This window comes from Rhinolophus sinicus, linkage group LG07, assembly GCF_036562045.2.
Source record: "Rhinolophus sinicus isolate RSC01 linkage group LG07, ASM3656204v1, whole genome shotgun sequence".
Lineage (NCBI taxonomy): Eukaryota > Metazoa > Chordata > Mammalia > Chiroptera > Rhinolophidae > Rhinolophus > Rhinolophus sinicus.
Window position 1 is genome coordinate 70,437,811 of NC_133757.1, and position 12,177 is coordinate 70,449,987.

The window sequence follows — 12,177 nt, forward strand, 5'->3', positions numbered from 1 at the left end:
ACCATAAACAGGCATTGCTTCTGGGTTAGGGAAAAGGACGTATGGGAGCAGGGAGAGAAAGAGTCTGTTCACCCTCTACTCTTTGAGCTTTTGAATTCTGTATTACGCATACATTACTTATGATAAATTTTTTAAAATCTTTAAAGTAGCATTCCTTAACTTTTGTGCTTCAAAGGACACCATTGAGAAAAATGAAAGAAAAACCTACAGAATGGAAGAAAATATTTGCAAATCATAGAACTGATGAGGGTCTACTACCTAGAATATACAAAGAAACGGTAAACTCAACAATAAAAACACGGCCACATTATTTAAATAGGCAAAGAATTTGAACAGACATTTCTTCCAAAAAAGATACACAAATGGCCAATAAAGCTCATGAAAAGTTGCCCAGCATTCCTAGTCATTAGGGAAATGCGAATCAAAACCACAAGGAAACACTTCAGCCCTGCTAAGACGGCAAGAATAAAAAAGATAGACACTACCAACTGTTGGTGAGAACAGCCCTAATGTACGGCTGGTGAGAGTGGAAAATAGTGCCGCTGCTGTGGAAAACAGTCTGGTGGTCCCTCCAAAGGTGAAAACACATAGAGTGACTATTTGACCCCACTATTCCATTACTAGGTATCTACCCAAGAGAAATGAAAACATCTGTCTGCACCGACACCTTGTATATGACGATGTATCCATAACAGCACTATTTACATAGCCAAAAATTAGAAACAGTGCAAATGTCTGTCTATGAATGGATGAATGGATAAACAAAATGTGATCCATCCACACAGTGGAATATTATGCAGATATAAAAAGGAGGGAGGTGCTGACACTCGCCACAACGTGGATGGACCTTGAACTCATGATGTTCACAAAGAGAAGCCAGACACACAGGCCACACTATGTGTGATTCCACTTATGGGAAATATCAGAATAGACACACCCATAGAGACAGAAAGTTGATTAATGGTTTCCTGAAAGCTGGGAGGTGTTGGGGTTGGGGGGGAAATGGGACTGACTGCTATTGGTCATAAAGTTTCTTTTTGGGGTGATGAAAATGTTCTGGAATTAGTGGTGATGGTTGCACAATCTTGTGAATACACTACACCACTAAATTATATACTTTTAAAGGGTGAATTGTATAGCACGTGAATACTATCTCAACTAAAATTTATATATAAATATTGTTACTTTTTTTTTTTTTAAGAAGGGTACAGCTCACAGTGGCACAGGTGGGGATCAAACCGGCAACCTTGGTGCTATTAGCACCACGCTCTAACCAACTGAGCTAACTGGCTACCCCCTAAACATCATTACTTTTTGATTGGGCAAGATTTTGCAACTTACAAAACTCTTCTATCTTCATTGCCTCATTTAATCTTCAAAATACCTAAGCTATTTTAAGAGGTTGTATCTCAGTTGCTACAGAATATCATATAGGTGCTCAGTGACGAAGGCAGGACTGGAACCCAGGTCTCCTGAGTTTGGTGTGTTCACTATGCATGATTCTCCCCACCCCACCCCACCCCCACATACCACAGAGTCCTGCCTCTATCACCTGCCCACCTCAGATCCCAGAGGATGGGGTGAATTTGAAAGGTTTCAAGCTTCTTGGAGGATCAGGTTGACTTCCTGAGAGTTCCCTCCCTCTCGGGATGAGCAGGGAAGAGAATCTCAGTAAGTTCTGGGCATGAGGGAACCCACATTTCTCCAGACCTGAGACTCCCAGCTGAGTTTGCAAGGGGTACCCTGCCACTCTCCATCCCAGACCCCAGCTCCCCCACAACCTGTAGGGGCAGCTTTCTGAACTCTGAATGCTCGCACGCATGAAGCTGGTGTTTCTTAAAACCAACCTTTTTGTTCTAATCCTGCAGCTCAGGTTACCCTCTGGTTCTAGGCCTCAGTTTACCAATGGCAGCGAGTGCCATATCTCTTTTGCATGCTTAAGAAGCAGTCACAGAACAAGGGTGAAGTGTCCTTGGGCGCTTGGATCCAATGTCTTTAGGTTTTTCAATGAGTATTGACTGTTCTCTCAACCACGACCAGAGAGGAGATAAGGGGTTTCTTCTGGCTGCTGTGGATCAATTTGGGACTGCAGGTCCAGGAGGTTCACAGCTCAAGGTGTTAAAAGCGCACACGGACGTTGGGAATTCTGGCTTATTGGTATTCCTGGAGGAAGTTTTGAGAAAGGTAGCTGGGGGGTAGGTGTTCCAGTTTTGAAAAAGGGAGGGATGCAGGCAGAGACACAGGTAAGTTCTAGAACCCAGGGGTCACTGAGCTTGATGTGGACCCCATGAACATTCTGTTCAGCAGTTGATCTGCCTAGAAATCCACATAACCAGCCCTGGATGCCTCCCATGGGCCATGTCCCTGATCTCCAGCTTACATTCTAGTGGAGGATAAAGATAATAAGCAAATAGACAAATAAATAAAAGAATTTCAGACAATTATCAGTTCCTCTGGCACTTAACCAGAGGAATTGAACAGACAGTGATCAGGACCTGGAGGCTTTTTTTTTTTTTTTAATGAAAATGTATCAACAGATTTCATTTCACTCATTGATTAACAAAGGAACCAGTAAGATATTACAAGGGGTTCAGAGGAAAATTCTAGGAACATTCATATATAGGCAAATAAGAAATGCTGAAATGAATTTACAAACAGAAGCAAAATGTGACTGTGCACAGTTAATTCGTATTTCTATGGACAAGAATCATGGCCATAGCAAAGGAAAGTCCAAGATGGTGGAATAGCAAATTTAGTAAATGCGTATCATGGCCAACTACTATTTTTAGGTTTTTATTTTTTCTGTTAACTTCACTGCACCTAAAATGGGAATAAGTATAACACTGACACCAAATAAATTATTATTCTTTGCTTGCCAAAAAAATAAAATAAAATAAAATAAATAATCATGCCCATTATTATCAGTTTTCTACAGGTTACACAGTTGTAAAATAGCTCAAAGACAGAAAAAGATTCAGGACCCCATATAATCAGACATCTAGTTTTGTCTGGGGGCTAGTTCTTTTTTTTTTAATGGTCATCAGGGAGAATTCTTCAAGAAGGTGGTATTTGAGCAGAGACCTGAATGGGAATCTGGAGACAGGTTCACAGGTGTGAGGAACTGGGAAGGTAAAGGCCTGGAGGTGGGACTGAGCTTAGTGATGGAAAATCAGCCCGGAGAGAGTGTGGCCGGAGCAGAGCACTTACAGGGCAGTGAATGGGCACCTGTAGGTCAGACAAGTCTTTTGGACTTTATTTGAAGTGTCATGGATTCAGCCATAAAAAGGACATTCTGACATCAGCTACAACATGGACGAACCTGGAGGACATGATGCTCAGTGACATCAGCCAGTCACAGAAGGACAAACACTGTGTGATCCCACTCACAGGAGGTCCCCAGAGGAGTCAGATTCATAGAGACAGGAAGTAGGTGATGGGGCCAGGGGCTGGGGGAGGAGGAAGGGAGTGAGTATTTAATGGAAACAGAGTTTCAGTTTGGGGAGATGGAAAGTTCTGGAGATGGATGGTGGGGACGGCTGCACAGCAGTGTGAATGTGCTTAGTGTGGTAACGTGCACTTAAAACTGGTTCAGATGGCCAATTTCATGCATGTTTTACCACAATAAAAAATAAATCAGGGTTCTGATTGTCTTTTTAAAAAGACTGAAAAAAAGAAAAGAAACTATATTGGGGTCTAATTTAAGAGGGGCCAGCCTTTTTTACTTGGCAAGTGAAGACTTTAGGAAGAAAGGAACATGCAAACTACCACCTGCAGTTACAGAAACAAGTGGCTATCAACTCGGCTTCGGGCATCAGACCCTTGAAATCCTGCTTTGACCACTTGTAGGCACATCGCTGATTTGTGGGCAGAGTCTATGCAGGCGGTAGGTGCCTAATAAACAAGGAATTCGTGCACAGGTACAAAGGAGGCCAGGTTAGTTGCCAGAAGCCCCTCTGATTTTCCTTTTCTTAGAAATCTCCTCCCATTCAGACCCCTCCCAGGTCCTGGGGCCCCTCCCAAACAGTGCTCGTAGGCAGAGCTAACATTTAACCAGCACACCCCAGGGTGGCCAAACCAGGTGTGCAAGTATTGAAATACTTCAGTACTCCTTGGCAAATCGCTGCCGCATAGAGCACTGGAGTGCCCCCCTGAGCCCTCTCCTGGGACAGCCCCTGAGTATCCCAGGAGAAATATTCTCTGAGCTGCAGACACTTCCTGCAGCCTCTGAACTCATAACATTGGGTAGATGGCTGGTCTATTTGCACTTGAGGGCTGGTGCACCTCACTTCAGGGGTTACTTAGACTGAGTCCCGAAGTGGAAGAAAGCGGAGTTACCCTGCTGCTGCTGCTGCTGCTGCTGCTGCTGCTGCTGCTGCTGCTGCTGCTGCTGCTGCTGCTGCTGCTGCTGCCGCTGCCCCTGACTCCACCCACAGTTCAGTATTCCCACCTGTGCAATGGGCCCTTCCAGCCTGAAGCTCCCAGTTTCCATCTATTTCCGATCCCTCTCTTCACCTTCAAGCTGGTCTCCTAGATGCCCCCTCACTTCCAGGCTGGACCACAGTTCCCAGGGGCCTTTCAGAACCTCGGTGGAGTGCTCCAAAGCTGGGGGACCAGCCTGCCTACCTTTGGGGCCTGGTCAGAGCTTTGTCTCTGCCACTTTCTTTATGGCCTGGCCCCACACTATGGGAATTTGTTTAGGGCAGAGGTTTTGTCACGACGGGGTGCTCCTGGCATTGAGTGGATGGAGGTCAGGGATGCTGCTCAATACCCCACAGTGTCCAGGATGCTCCCCCCGACCCCACCTCCCAGAGCATGAGCCGTTCCAAATGTCTACAGTGCTAAGAGGGAGAAACTCTGGTCTGGCCTGGGTCTATTTTTCTTTTTCTTTAAATTAAAGTTTATTGGGGTGACAATTGTTAGTAAAGTTGCATAGATTTCAGGTGTACAATTCTGTAATACATTATCTGTATCTCACATTGTGTGTTCACCACCCAGAGTCAGTTCTCTTTCCATCACCATATCTTAGTACCTGGGTCTAATTTTAATCCTGCCTGCTGCAATCCTTGCCTACTTGCTTCTCCCTGTCTGTGCTCCGCTGGCCTCCGGACAACTCAGCACTTGAGCCATCCCGCTGCCCTCCACTCCCACCCCTCAGTAGCCTGTCTCCACTCTCAGGGGGCCTTGGCTTTCCATCTGTGCAATGGGCCCTTCCAGCCTGAAGCTGGGTAACCAGCAGAGATGGCTCCTGGGTCAGCTTCACCCAGAGAGACCCCTAGTGAACAAGGCCAGTCCTGTCCCTGTCCCCCCATTGCCATACACAAGATGGCACCTCTCGGGGCACTCAGAGCAGTGGGTACCCACAACCAGGGAACGTGGTGGGTGGGAGTGGAAGGGAGAACGTGGCAGCATTTCTGGTCGGCCAGATCTCCCATCGGTTCTTTCTTTTTTTAAAATCACCGCAATTTATAAAACGACTCCTCCCTCCCTTCATCCCACTGTCTGCCACGTGGGCTGGCCAAAGGAATCCCCCCTCTCCTTCGCTCTCCCCCTCGTCAGGGGCAGGATTGGCTGCCAGGCAGTAGCTTCAGTTTCACTTTGGTGTCACTGGTTTCACTTTCGGAGAGGGAGAGGGAGAGGGAGAGGGAGAGGGAGAGGGAGAGGGAGAGGGAGAGGGAGAGGGAGAGGGAGAGGGAGAGGGAGAGAGGGAGAGGGAGAGGGAGAGGGAGAGGGAGAGGAGGGAGAGGGAGAGGGAGAGGGAGAGAGGGAGAGGGAGAGGGAGAGGGAGAGGGAGAGGGAGAGGGAGAGGGAGAGGGAGAGGGAGAGGGAGAGGGAGAGGGGGAGGGAGAGGGAGAGGGAGAGGGAGAGGGAGAGGGAGAGGGAGAGGGAGAGGGAGAGGGAGAGGGAGAGGGAGAGGGAGAGGGAGAGGGAGAGGGAGAGGGAGAGGGAGAGGGAGAGGGAGAGGGAGAGGGAGAGGGAGAGGGGGAGGGAGAGAGAGGGAGAGGGAGAGGGAGAGGGAGAGGGAGAGGGAGAGGGAGAGGGAGAGGGAGAGGGAGAGGGAGAGGGAGAGGGAGAGGGAGAGGGAGAGGGAGAGGGAGAGGGAGAGGAGAGGGAGAGGGAGAGGGAGGGAGAGGAGAGGGAGAGGGAGAGGGAGAGGAGAGGGAGAGGGAGAGGGAGAGGGAGAGGAGAGGGAGAGGGAGAGGGAGAGGGAGAGGGAGAGGAGAGGGAGAGGGAGAGGGAGAGGGAGAGGGAGAGGGAGAGGGAGAGGGAGAGGGAGAGGGAGAGGGAGAGGGAGAGGGAGAGGGAGAGGGAGAGGGAGAGGGAGAGGGAGAGGGAGAGGGAGAGGGAGAGGGAGAGGGAGAGGGAGAGAGGGAGAGGGAGAGGGAGAGGGAGAGGGAGAGGGAGAGGGAGAGGGAGAGGGAGAGGGAGAGGGAGAGGGAGAGGGAGAATCAGGTGCAGCCTCTGCCCCAGTCCCCTCAGGGCCACTCACTCCTTTACCTGACCTTCTTCTGGCCTGGGAATTCTTGGAGTCAAGGTCAAGGGGTCAAGGTCAATGTCAAGTTCTCTCAGTGTGCCCTTGGGCAGAGCAAGTAACTTCTTCGCTCTGGGCTCCTTTCCCTGAGCTCCCTGCCCCTTGTGAAAGTGGGGCTGAGAATCACATCCACCCCACAGAAATCCCACTGACCAGGGCCAGCTAATGTCAAGGACAGTCCCACAATGTCCCCAGTGGAAGGGGGTGGGGCAAGGTCCAAGGCAGAACAGGATGTCGGTTGCCTTTACCCAGGGAGGGACTCTTGGCCCAGAAACCACTAGGAAGGAGGCTTTGTGTAGCCTGAGTCTGGGGCCCAGGTGCTGGTGACAGTGTCCCCAGGGGCTGCCTGCGGTGGCTTGAGGCTCTGTGGTCTGGCAAACCAGGGCTGGAAGTCCAGTTGCTCTACTTGCTTTCCAGCTTGCCTGCCTGTCTCTGGCACTTGAGTGTTTTCATCTGTGAAACGGATGGGCCTTGTTCCTCTGTCCCACCCCACCCGGGTCCCTGGCAGACAGATCACCTCCCACCTAAGCTGCCTGAGAGCCACTTAAGGGCAGGAACCAGGCCCATTGACCTCTCTCCCCAGCACCCCACTCAGGGCCTGGTTAAGGACTCGCTAGACAGGACAGGGGAGTCACCCTGGGCATGTCAATAACATTGCTCCTGCAAGACAGTGGCTATGTGTACACACGCGAGAGGGCAGTTTGTTTTTTTTAATAACAGCTTTATTGAGATATCATTCACGTATCATACAGTTCACCCACTTAATTTCACTGCGCTGTTCGACTTTTGTGGATTTTTAACACATTTAGGAGAAAAAACTTGAAATCAATTAACGCATTGAAAGGGTTAAAGTGTGCAATTCAGTGGCATTTAGTACATTCACAATATTGTGTAACCTTCACCTCTAGTGCCAGAACATTCTCATCACCCCAAAAGAAGAAGCCCCATCCCCATCAGCTGTCACTCCTCATCCTCCTCCCCAGCCCCTGGCAACCTGCGAACCTACTTCCTGTCTCTGTGGATGTGCCTGTTCTGGACATTTCACATACATGGAATCACACACTGTGTGGCCTGTGTGTCCGGCTTCTCTCATGAGCCCCATGTGTTCAGGGTCCATCCACGTTGTGGCGAGTGGCAGCGCCTCCCTCCTTTTCACGGCTGAGTAATAATTCATTGTACATTTATCCATTCACCAGTTGGTGGACATTTGGGTTTCCACTTTTGGCTGCAGTGAATCATGCTGCCGTGGAGGCGGGTGTTAAGGCAACCAAAACAGGTGTAGATCAGCGCACGTGCACCCACAGTAAATAATGTATGGGGACCCTGCGTTTTCTGGGGGCAAGAAGCACACCCTAAAATGCACAAGAGAAGGAGCACCCAGCAGAGGCAGCTGGGCACCAGGCTCTCTGGGTCTCTACTGGGCTCTGGGGAAACCCTGTCCCCACTTCCACCCAGGTTGGCCCGATTGTGAACCCGGGACTTCCAAACATAAGGCTCTGAGAGGCTTCCAGAACCTCACAAGCGGAAGGGCCAGGCGGGCTGGGAAGTCAGCCCTGGAAAATGGCCCCTCCCCTTTAAAGAGGAGGATCGTTGGGTTGGGGGTGAACACGCCAAAGGGAGAGGAGGGGAGGGGAGAGGAAAGGGAAGGAGAAAGGAGCGGAGAGATGGAGAAATAGGGGAGGGGAGAAGAGAGGCAGGGAGGGGCTTCCGCAACGTCGCAGGTGGACAGGCGGCTTCTCCGCACCTGTGCCTCGCCTCCCCCCTCCCCTTGGGCAGGGGAAGAGGAGGGGGAGTCACACAGGATCCGATTCCTGTCACCCCAGAGCCACTTCCTGCTCTTTAATGTGGGGTGAAGACAAGAGACAGCGCACCTCCGGGTTTAGGCGTCCCCCCCCCCCCCCGCCCGTGGGAGGTGGGGCCACCCCAGCTCCACTCCACCCCGCCTCCAGCGCTTCTCCCACCCCCCCTAACCTGGGACCTCAGGTCACATCCTCGCTAACTCACCTCCCTGTCCCAGGGCGCTGAGCATCCCGGCGGAGTCCCCTCCTCTTTGGGGGCCTGCCAGGCCCCAGGACTTCTGATCCCAATCGCCCCATCCCCCAGCCAAGCTGCAGGTGCCGGTCCAGCCCTTGGGGAGACTAAGTCCGGTGACTCCCCCTGTGCTCACTGGCCACTTGTGCGTCGTCTTTTGGGAGATGTCCATTTACATCCATTGCCGGCTTTTTAATTAGGGAGATTGTCTCTTGATTGCCTGGTTCTAAGGATTCTTTATATATTCTGGCACCAGACTTGTCTCACATATAGGATTTCCAAGTATTTTTCTCCCACTCTGTGGGGTGTCTTTTCACTTTCTTGTTGCATCCAAGTTTTAAATTTTGACCAGTTCAAGTTCACCTATTTTTTCTTTCGCTGCCTGGGCGTATGTGTCATGTTGAAGAACCACTGCCAAGTCCAACGCCGGGAGACTAAGGCTGGGTGGCGGGTGGGGTTAAAGCAGCAGCTGTGCTGAGGTTTACTGTGGAGGTCTGGCAGAGCCCTTGGCAGTCCACGGGGAAGGATGTTTGTCCTAAGCCTGACGTTTGAGCAGGAGTTAGGGTTGGGGATGGAAGAGTGGAACTTCCAAAACGGGGAACAGCAGGTGCAAAGACAAGGACGAGGCAAGAGTAAGTGAAAGACATGTACCTCCCCTTCTCTCCTGCTCCGCTACAACTCCTGGGCAGCCCCTACCCAAGTACTTTGGGGTGGGGTGGGGTGGGGGGTACTGAGTAAGCGGGGAAGTCATTCCTGGGGGTACAGGGGTACGTGAGACAGCAGCCACCTCCTTTAGTCTGTGATGACCCCCTTTGCAGACAAGGGAACTAAGGCCCCCAGGGGCGTACTTTCCCTGAGGCTGCAGAGCCTGGGGTGGCTGCGATGACAGTCCAGGCAGTAAAGCTCCTGCTACGACAGGGTGGGTGATACCGGGGAGGAGACAGGACTCGTGGCCTGAGTCCCTCCTTCACCTGAGGCCTCTGATTCTCCAGGTGCTTCTCTGTGGGCCTCCCTCCGTCCCCTGGGAATCCGAAGCAGAAATCGGAGACTGGAGCCTCGGGCCTCACTTCAGGCTGCCGTGGGGCCCAGACCTCTCCCTCCCGCTCTCTTTCCCCCTGGAGAGCCACCCCATCGTTGCCAGGGGGCCTGCAGAATAGGCAGGTCCTCCACCCACCTGGCCTGCCGTTCAAGGTGCGGCCTCCAGCCTTGGGGCGGCCTGCCTAGGGCTCACACACCTGGTCAGCTCAGAGCCCCCAGAGGAGTGGGTGGGGCTTGGAGGCCCTGGTTGTTTCATTTTAAGCGAGGTCTCTTCCCCTTCCTCACCTCCACTTCACCTCGGACCCAGCTTTCTGGGAAACCCTACAGCAGCTTCCTCTGAACTCTGCTAACCCAGAGTCCATGGCAGGAGAGGGAGGCTTCCTGCCCTGTGAGGCACACCCTCTGTCCCTGGTGACTTCTCTAGATTGCCCACCTTCCAGAAAATTCTGGACCCTCCCTGCCACACTACATCCCAGGTTCTAGATACAGAAGCCTCATGGCTTCAAGAAGGGCAGCCCCAAGACATAGACAAGTCGGGGTCTGACCTCTGCTGCTGGGTGACAGCATCCAATTCGGGGAGGGGTATGGGCTACATCAGGCTTTCTCCCCTATGTGTCATGGACGTTGGGGCCAGGTCATTCTCTGTGGGGCCATCCTGGGCACTGTGGGATACTGAGCAGCATCCTGGCCCCCACCCACTCGATGCCAGGAGCACTCGCAGTTGTGACCATCACAGATGTCCCCAGACATCACCCAGAGTCCCTGGATTGAGGGTATGATAGGATTGTCCCCACTGAGACCTAGTGGGTTAATGACAGCTGGGAGAGGACAGAGTGCAGGAAGGATTTAGACGTGGCCACGTGTGTGTGCCATCCATCACCTGAGATATAGTGGGTCTGAATTGAAATGTGCTTTGAGGGCAAAAGATCCCATATTATGAAGATGTCATACAAAGGGGGGAAAAAAGAATGTAAAACACAATACTGATTTTTCATATTGATTACAAGGTGGAAATGGTAATATCTGGGCTCTACTGGGTTAAACAAAACATACCATCAAATTACCTTTACCTGTTTTTTTCCCTATTGTAAATGCAGCTGCTAGAAAATTGAAAATTTGGTGCATCCCTTTTCCTGCCATTTCCCCCACTGCCCCACCCTGGAACATTTGTTATGCTCACAGAAGGGAATGCGACCTAGTCTGAGGAGAATGCCACGGATGAAGGGGGCGGGCTTAATAAATTATTTGGACAGATCTGGCCCCATCACATCTGATGCAGTTGGGTGATCACTTTTTCTGTGGGTTACCCGCTGGGCTGTTGGGTGAGCTGCTCAGGGCTCCAAGGCACAAATGCCATGGAAAGGAAACAGGAGAGGACACAAGGGACAGCACACGTGGTCATGTAAAGTGCTGTTTATTATGATGAAACCATTGAGCTGAAAAAACTTGCACTGACAAGATGCTCAATATTTTCTTCTTGCAAACCAAGCACCAAAAAAAAAAAAAAAAAAGAAAGGAAAAAAAGGGCAAAGAAAACGCAAAAATAAAGATTACCCATCGTGCAAGATTCTAAAGATCTCCAATTTGTTTCCTGATTGATTTTTTGGACAGAGAGGTCAGAGGGGTGTTAGGGGTCACAGGCATTGCCATGTTCACGCCCCCCTCCCCCCAACACAGTGGCTGTGTCACCTCATGTACTTGGCCCTCTGGGGTATTTAAAGAACAGCCATGAGAAACCTTGACACACGAGTACAAAACCCTCGTTCTCTCCTCAGAACCAGGGGAGAGGCATGACATCACTTTCTGCCTGGACCTCCACATGTCTGGGGACCCCCAAACCAAGGGCTGTTATGTGTTTCACACAGAAGAGCCTGCTCCTTTGCAACAGAAAACCTATAACCAGGTCACTGGGATGGGAAGTAAGTCCCCAGGTCTGTGGCTACCTTAGGCCAGGCCTTGGGAGCAGCTAGGGACCTGCAGTGACTGGGGTGTCGGATCAGAGGGTGCCAAGGCTGGGGATGTTCGCAAGGAATGGGGAGCAGAGAAGGGAGCCACCAGGAAACAAGGCTGTCAGCAGTTCAGACCTTTCACCACCCATCTCCAAGGCTCTGGTGTGCTTCCCGTTTACTAGGAGCCTGGCTCTGACGCAGAGTGGGAAGAGAAAGAGCCAGTTTCTCTCTAGACCTTCCCAGATTTGAGGGACCCTGGCAAAAGCAACAGAGCAGAGCATGCAGAGGGGCCTGTGCTGACGGCCTTAGGGGCGGTACCTAGACCTCGCAAAACCTGTGGAGGCACCCAGCTTCCCAATCCTCCATCACCCCCTCACCAAGCCTAAATTCACCCCCAGCAGCCCCATCAATGTGCCCTTTTATTCCTTACAGATGATGGCTGGTTCCACACGAACAGTTGACTGGGGTCTGGGGCCCTGATGTGACTGCTAGCGCCAGGTATCCTCGAGCCAAGATGCTGAATCACCTTCCCCCTCTGAGGAAGCTGGGATACCCACATAGCAACACCTTCATAATTTTTGGTTATCTCTTTTATTCTTTTCTAAACCAGGGGAAACTATGGAGTGGCTG